Below are 9,301 nucleotides of genomic sequence, written 5' to 3' on the forward strand. Positions count from 1 at the left end.
TACATTGTTTGTAGCAAAGTTGACTATTGCCGGCTTTGAGTCGCTGAGAACCATGCGGTGATCCGGGATTGCCATTGCCAGTGCGATTGCAAACTCCTTGGCTTGCGTAAGCGACTTGCATCGTACGCTTCTCGACGTTATGAGTACTCCGGCGTCTGCTGCGATGACTGCTGCTGCGTACGTGTTTGGCCGGTGGGGATACTTCGCCACGTCCACGTGGTACGTACGCGCATCATTGGCATGTCCCTTTGTGAGGGTCATGGCTCTCGCCATTGTTCTTTCTTGGTGCACCTGCTGGTGCACGTGCTTTGGTAAGGGTGGTGACCTCAGTGCTTGAAGAATGTCCCGAAGTAGCTGCTTTGCAACCTCCGGGGTCGTCCCTGGCGCGTTGATCCCGATGCGTTGGCCCTTTACTCAGGAAAAGATATTGGGTTTATGTTCTGCAAGTACATTTGCCCAGAAAGCCACACGAGCCCTTCTACCTTTCTCTAAGGCAACATCTCCAGCGGCAGCCTGTGAGAGCATGCACTACGTGTGTAGTTTGCAATGTGACCTCCTTCTTACCCATTTTGTCTTTTCTTTACTATTTTATTCCTCTCTTCCTACGTGTAGGGTAGCAAAGTGAACGTAGTTTTATTAGCCGCATTACGTTTCGCATATTCTTTCTTTCTCTCTCACTCTTTATCTCTCTAGTGCGAGTGAAAGGGTGCATGTAACGAGGTCATACAGTCAACTAAGGCATGTGCGCGTCCTAGAGATATTGAGCGAAGCCCATCCTTGGGCTACGGTCAACACCTAACGGCGTGTTAAGGCATTGACGAAACTGCGCTTTCTGTTTAGAAACATGACGAGTTAGAACACGTTTACAAACGACGTGTGTGTTGCAGGAGCTCATCGTAGTGGACATGTCCACGGTTCATTACTTGGCCGCCGACCTAGAGTACTGTGAGATGCAAGTGTGAGATATAAAATGCACGTTTTTAAATCCTGCAGAGTGTATGAACGTGACACAGTCGTCTTATATAAATCTCGCACTTTCACAGGTGCTTCGATGAAACACTTATGAACAGATGTAACTTTAATATCGTATGGACTAGAAAACAGCGTGCTGCGAAATACCTAAAGAAGACCAAGTAAAAGGATAACATCCAAACGTCCAGTGGTTACGGCACTCGAGATGTCACCCTAAAAGTTGGAAGGACTCAATGTTGTCGCTTTAGATGAGTGTAGAGGGACTTAGGTTTTTTTATCTGTTTAATTTTGCACGCAGCTCCTCTCAATGATTTCATGGAATGGACTTCTATATCATCTTGGTTCCTTCTCGCCGTAGTTTCCCAACGATAAATTCCTTTTTTCATTATTTTTTACAGAGTCATTCCTGAAGTTGTTGCTTTTGAATCTGTTACTCTACTGTCCCTCCAAGATTTCGCTTGCAGAAACCACGCTTCGCCCTTTCTGGAGGGCGCCACCGTTCAGAAGGAAGATTAAGAGCAGCATCAAGGCCGCACTATGTCCTTTGTTGCTCATGTATCTAAGCGGTGGTTCCCGACAATGGCGCCACCCTTTTGCTCTTCCTTCTGAAATCCCACTGCACTTATTTTTATTTATGTCTCCCGTCAGACTTTTCTTTGACACGCTTCCCACTCAGCAACTTCTTTTGTGGCCTCGCAACATTGGTAATTGCCGTTGGAAAGTTCCCCACCACTAGCCTCGTTTTTCTCTCTATAATGGCACTTTGTCATCGGCCTTGGGAGCAACTTTGCCCCTGTCTCCCTTTTCCAGATCATTAGTGCTGTTGACATTTTCTTGGGGTGCCGTGTAACCAAAGTGGATTTGCCATTGAAGGTTAATTGCAATATTGTTATCGAAGTTATAGAGTGAGCGTCTTGGTTTCAACCTAGGTCTCTTCATGAACAAAGGCCACTTAAGAAAGTGGAAACTTCGCTCTCCTCTTGTGAACTCCCCTGGCCGTTTACGACTGAAAAATATGGCTGAGCTGCTCACAGCAGCGTCTGGTTTTCGCTGTATTTTAACGACGAAGCTATTCAAGGTGGAGGCTAAGTGGTAAGGTGGAGGTAAAATCAGAAAAGGTGGTGGTTAATTTTTGGCCGATCGATGACGTCACCTAGCAAGGCGTTGGAGCAAAAAAAAAAAGGAGAAAGAGGAAAGGAGGAGGGCTAGACCCCTAGCTCTCCTGCATGCAGAGTCTTGGCGCATCTACAGTGCCAAACTCCCCCAACTTTTCTTCTTTCACCAAGCACGACCGACGTTTCAGGATCCGTTTAAACATAAAGTGTATGCTGCTACAACAAGAGCAACTTCATCGCCACATATATACAGTCTTAGCGGTTGTACTGACACTACCAAGCACAAATAACTAAGCGTGTAAGTACAGTACAGCGAGTGTCAAAGTCCATTCCTTGTTCGTACTTTTGCTTGCGTTTCTTCGTGGTTATAATTTCTCAGCTTGCATTATGCGTTCTCGATAGGGTAACCATTCTTTATCTTCAATTAAAGAAACAATACTATTTTTCGCACTGATCTACCAAGTCTCAGTACTGTTGGTGTGAAGGCTCAATTTTATTAAGTAGGACTTGGCGTTAGGTACCGTATAAAAGTAGCATCCGCCAAATGTGTTTAAGCGGTCATGCCTGAGCCATTTGGTCAAGCTGTTTTTGCGTGATTCAGAAGTCTGCATGTGCTTCGCAATAAGTTAACACTGCTACGTGCATTATAAACTCTCAGTAAAGTAAGCTTAAGTAACGCTTACAGTTAAGCGGTAAGCGCGAACTGCATTGTTTGTCGTAGGATTAGCTTGTAATTGTTTTGATTTGAAAATGGGAATCAGTTCGCCTCAAGAAAGTTTCCACTTTTTTTTTCTTGAGAATGAGCCACAGCGCAAAATATGGTTTTAAGAAGCTTCGTGTGAGGAAATAACTTGCGGTTGCTTTCCATGCTATTTAACTGTTTGTCGGTGCTTGCAAAACTTGCACCTGATTTGACTCGTGGGCTTCCATTCGATTTCTCGTTCAATCTGTCACAAAATTTCTTTACAGTTAAAAGAAAAAAAAAAGATAATAACTCCTAAAAGTCCGAGTAATAGAGTTTGCAGCTGTGCAGAAAAGTTGGTGTTTTGCGGTTTCTGATTGTATGATCCTCAAAGCTAAAAAAATGACAAAAAGTTATAAGAAGTACCTAAAGTGGTATCTGGTAGCTCGGCTGCCAGATTTTCTCTCAGGTTTTAAGCAGAAAGCTTCGGCTGCAAAAAAAAAAAAAAAATGGCAGCATATCCACGGAGTGAATGATGGAGAGTGGGGCGAAGAATTCGTCGGTCCATTCGTTCTTGCTTCCGTCCGTCCATGCGTCCGTCAGTGTGACCGTCCATGCGTCCATCAGCCCGTCCGCGCGTGCGTCTGTTCGTGCGTCCGTCCATGCGTTCGTCCATGCAGCCACCCCTGCGTCCGTTCATGCGTCCATCGATGCATCTGTCTATGTGTCCGTTCGTCCATCTATTCAACACTCCAAGTACCACCATCTCGCATCTTTTCATCATATATTCCCCATATAGAAGCACCGCCCTCCAGCGGACATTCCGAGGACTAAACGAGAGGTGGCACACGCACACTTTTTTTACGGCTTGCGCTTCGGGTCCCCTTCCCACCTTTAACCACCTCGACTTCATGGTATATACTAGTTAACTGTATTCATGGCACTGTGGCCGAATGCTCGCTGATTCTTTCAAAAACCAAGGAGGTTACACCCAGCGATTATGACGTAGCAAACTTTTTCAGTCAGATAGTGCTCAATGTACATGCCAATGGCTGCTAATGGGAAATGAGAGGCGGAGAATTCGGCTTTTACTTTCTTACGGCTTGCGCTTCGTATCTACTTCCCATTTTTAACCACTTCGAGTTCATTCGTGGTATATACAAGTTCATTGTATTCATGGCACTGTGGCTCAACGCTCGCTAAACCTTTCTAAAGCTAAGGAGGTTACACCCAGCAAGTATAACGTAGCAACCCTTTCTTGTCAGATAGTGCTCAATGTACATGCCAATGGCTGCTAATGGGGATCGCAGCCTGCGCGTTAACTAAAAGCCGAATGCTCCTGTCTCTCATTCCCCATTAGCAGCCAATGACATGTACATTGAGCACTAATTTTTATTGTTGAACAAAGCACAGAAGAAGTCTCTCACCGGAACCAGCTTGGAGGTCAAAATGTTATACTCGTTACACACGACGGGGGACGAACGGGTGCCGCTATAAAGATTTTCGCCCCTAAAGAAACTAAATTCGGGCTGGTTACATAAAAGCAAGGTGGCATGTGTTTTATAGAAGTTATTATCTATTCCGCACTTGAACTTTTATTTGCACCCCTACACCTAAGCTGCAAGAAATTATTACCGCAGGCCTTCCTAGAATGCAACGCACCAATTCGACCGTAAAAAGCCATAGAGTATCACTTCCTGTAGCCTCCCTGATAAATATGTCGTGGATTTCGATCAGGACTTTTTTTCATTTGATCTAAATAAAAAAAGGAATGAAACATGGATGTCATTTCTACCTCGTGGTGCAAACTGACACATATTCTACAGCACGATTCGTTAATTTTGCGAAAAAGGATTTATATGGCATCTCTTGTGCTCAAATTTAGTACTACAGTGCATAAAATTTACAAAAACTGTGAAAATACCAAGCGAATAACAGAACAAACTAAAGCATGTAAGTGAACAACATCGCTAATTTCAAATCCCAGACCAGAAAAGAAATGCGAATGTCCCAGCCACTTCTGAGAAGCCATCGACCACCACCTTGGTGATAACGAACAACGTTTGCGAAAGAAGTAAGGCACTTCAACGTTGGTATTAGTTATTCAGATATACTTAGAAATGTTTTCTTAGAAGAGCTTACGCTAACTCATATTTGCGGATGCGTATTCACCGAAACCACCGGGCAACATTCGATTTCCCTGGAAAAACTTCGCCACGGTGCCACTTTTGCGCTTTACGAAACCATCCCCACTTACTTTTTGACGAAGAATTTTGAAAACCTTCCCTTTTTTCTTTTTTTTTTTTGTCGAGACAATGTTGCTTTTTACGTAAAAGAGAGAGAGAAGACGGAAAGAAAAGGCTCTCTTCTCAGCTTTTTTTGATGTGTCAAGCCGAAGACGGACCGAGAGACTTAGGCTCATAGCCATGTTCTTCGAATCGATTAGGCCGCAATACTCTCATTCGATGCTTCACGAGTAAACACTTATAAGCGCTTTCTAATGGCGGAGCTCGTCAGCATACCTCTTTTCTCTTCGCTGCATAATTTTCTCCCCTCCGCACCTGTCAGCCGCATCCTCTCAACTTATTCTTGATCTCGCACGTTGTCAATAGATGAATGTCTGTTGCAGCTATCACGTGTCGTGGACGGAAGTCATCGCACCTAAAATCGGCGAAGGCATTACTGATCTTTTTAAGAAAAACGAACATGTGGCTGTGACTAACAAGTTGCGTACCACGCCGGAGTGCCGGACTGTGACTGTTAGGCGCGGCTTTTTTCTCTGTATCCTTTCTGTTATTTCCGTCTTTGAATATCTCCCATATTGTTCCCATGTGTAGGGTAGCAAACCGCTCTTATCAAACTGGTTCACCATCATTCAATTTGTTCTCTTTAATTTATTCGTTCTTATTGTAGCTTTCTTGAAAGCTTGAGCCTTAGATGACATATTGGCCACAAAAAGCTGTCTGTTATGTCCTTGTGACAGCACAAAACACCAAAAATTGTGACATTATGACAACACATATTGGTGCCACCTCCGCGACGTTGTGTAGAGATGAGTAGTGATATAAGACAATGTAACTCCTTATCACTTCGTTGCTTGCATTGCTTTGTTGATTTATTCTTACCTCGATGTATTCAGTTAGTATACGTAGAACTGCGATAACAATTATATGCACACTTTCACTAGCGTCTCGCCGTCGCTGTCATGTTTTGTATATATATATATATATTAAGGAAAAGAAGTATATACCTAAGGCTCCTTTTTCCGTGTTTTGACACTATATTAGCGAAATCTAACAGACAATAACCCAAGGAATGTAAAGAGAAGTTATTAGACCAATTGTTTTGTTAATGTGGAGAAAGAAAAGTGGTTGAAAAAATGACTTACCGTGGGCAGGAACCAAACCTGCAACCCTCGAAAAACGCGTTCGATGCTCTATTACTGAGCTACCACGGCGGCTAACCTCCCAGCCTCTTTAACGGGTATATGTGTGAATTGAAATGTGGTAGTGCCAGTCAGCGCCATCTCTAGCAATGGCGGCGAGTGTGGCACACTCTTTTTGAGCCTGTGTGGCGTCACGTAGCACGTGAACTTATTACGAGCTGGCAGCCGACCAATAGTCCCACGTATACAACCTAAGGCACCAAGTTTGCCAGTGCAAAACCCTCGTTAATGAATAAGAAAAAGAAGTGTATACTTAAGGGCTCGTCGTTGTTCTGTGTCTTGACGCTATAATAATGAAATCCAACACAAAATAATGCCAATGAAAGTATAGGGGAGTTTATTACACCGAATCGTAAGGTAAATATGAAGAAAGAAAATAGTGCGTTAATAAATGAATATATATATATCTATCTATATATATATATATATATATATATATATATATATATATATATATATATATATATATATATATATATATATATATCAGCAGATGGAGCGAAAGAGCAAACGAAAAACGATGCTTTATTGCCCGGCCGTTACGTTGGCAAAAAAGCATCGTTTTTCGTTTGCTCTTTCGCTTCATCTGGTGACTTAAAACTCGACCAAATCCAGAAAAACGTTCAAGAAAAAAAAATATATATATATATACACATATATATATATATATATATTGTAATGAATTATTGAATCTGAGTAACGGGCGCTCTGCTGGCAACCAAGAAGACGATGATGATCGGTGGCTGCAGTAGTAGCTCGCGCACGCCGCTCGCCATTAGCCAGACCTGCCTGATAAAGGACATTTTGCCAAGCTACGTCTGAACCTTTCTCGACGTGCAACACCTCTATTTTAAGTGGTGGAGGAGCCGGGGTTCCCATCAACCTGGAACTTCGCAATCGGACGCTACCCTCACCGTTCACCATGACTGCTCCTGGCCCTTCTCAAGCTGCCTCACCAACGACAGTCTACTGTACTGGCGCGCCTCGGCAACGCGACCCACCAATTTTTCGCGGCAACGATCAACAAGACGTCGAGGACTGGCTCGTCGAGTACGAAATCGTAAGCGCTTCCAACAAGTGGAACGCCTGCGACCAGCTCACAAACGTGCGCTTTTACCTCGCTGATGTGGCCAGCCTCTGGTTCAAGAACCACCAAGGCGAAATTACCAACTGGTCCGCCTTCAAGACCACCATCTCCGCGGTCTTCGGCCGTCCCGCCGTGCGCCGGCTTCGCGCGGAACAGCGTCTCCGTAGTCGAGTCAAGCGCAGGGATGAGACCTTTACGAGTTACATTGAAGATGTCTTGTCCCTTTGCAAGCGCGTCGATGAATCTCTAACCGAACGCGACAAAATCAAGCACATCATCAAAGGAGTTGACAACGACACCTTCCAGATGCTCGTCGCTAGGAATCCACAGACCGTCACCGATGTTGTCCACCTCTGTCAGGAGTACGACGAGTTGCGTAAACAGCGTGTCTCGACGCGCAGGGCCGCAGAAGATACGGCTGAAGTTTCCGCCCTCGTACACGACGTCGCTGCTGATCACACCGTCTTACTCCCCCAAATCAAACAATTCATTCGTGAGGAAGTTGCGCGTCAGCTTTCTCTTGTGGCCGAAGCATCCGCGCCAGTGACCTCGTTAGACCCACGTCTACGCCAGGTCATTGAGACACATGTCACGCAAGCACTGCCTCCATCGCCACCTGTCCCTACGCCGCTGACCTACGCTGCCGTCGTTGCTAGACCCCCAGCCCCACCTGTCTCTGGCGCATACCGGGGCACCGGGTCCTCCTACCCTACGACGCTGCCTACATACACGGCACCCCATCACGTTTCGCCCCCTGCACCTTCTGTTGTTAACCCACGGCGCACCTTGGATAATCGACCCATCTGTTTCGCATGCGGTTTCGTGGGACATATAGCACGCTACTGTCGCCGTCGCAACTTCCAGCCTCCAGACCATGGGAATTCTGCAAATTACCAGGCTGCCCAGAATCCCCAGCGACCATCTCCTATCACCGACTCATTGTCCCCACGACGCCCCGTCGATTCTCGCCGGTCATTACCACCCCGTCGCCGATCTGTCTCCCCGATGCTTCGGCGCACGAGCCCCGCTCGAGAGGAAAACTGACAGCCGCAGTTCCGGAGGCAAGAACTGCGTCGTCGTCGAACTTTCTAAGACCTCCTCTTTGTCCGTCCAACGAAATTAATGTGCTAGTAGAAGGTGTTGCTGTACGTGCACTTGTCGACACAGGCGCCGTCGTTTCTGTAATTAGTGAAAAACTGTGTCGCAATTTGAGAAAAGTTACAACGCCGCTTACGAATCTTGCTCTGCGTACAGCCACCTCCAATTTCATCGTGCCGACAGCTCAGTGCACAGCACGCGTTCTTATTCAAGATGTTTGGTACGCCGTCAACTTTGTTGTTCTCCCACGTTCATCTTACGACGTGTTACTAGGATGGGATTTCCTTTCTACCCATCAGGCTCTCGTCGACTGCGCTCGTGCTGAACTCACGTTGACGAATCCGTGCCTTGATATCGACCACCACAGTCCCTCGAAAGTGTTTGCCGCAGCTGACGTCCGCATCGCGCCGTTGTCCGCCGTCCTAGTGCCTGTGTTTTCCCCTGCTGCCACTAACTCGACGCTCCTGTTCCAACCAACTATAGCTAGTGTGCAACACCGAACCATCGTCCTCCCGTTTGCCGTCATCAACTTTTCCAATGGTTCGGCGGTACTTTATGCGTGCAACGTTTCTGCTTGCCCGTACATCCTGCTACGCGGTGAGTGTCTGGGAAGCCTCGAGACCTTAAATTGTATTTTCGAAGACCCGATCTATCCAGACAAGCCATTTCTACCGACTTGTGCCATTACACCCGCAACTGACGCTAATGAACCTATGGATGTATTCCGCAAGTCCATCGATTGTAACCTCACGCCTGGGCAGCAGAAACAGCTGATCAAGCTCCTACAGCGTTTTCGAGCCTCGTTTGACCACAATCAGCCTTCCTTAGGTCGAGCGTCATCTGTTGTACACCGTATAGATACCGGTCAAGAGACGCCATTACGGCAGCGTCCATATCGTGTG

Source organism: Rhipicephalus microplus, unplaced genomic scaffold (genome assembly GCF_043290135.1).
Source record: "Rhipicephalus microplus isolate Deutch F79 unplaced genomic scaffold, USDA_Rmic scaffold_27, whole genome shotgun sequence".
NCBI lineage: Eukaryota > Metazoa > Arthropoda > Arachnida > Ixodida > Ixodidae > Rhipicephalus > Rhipicephalus microplus.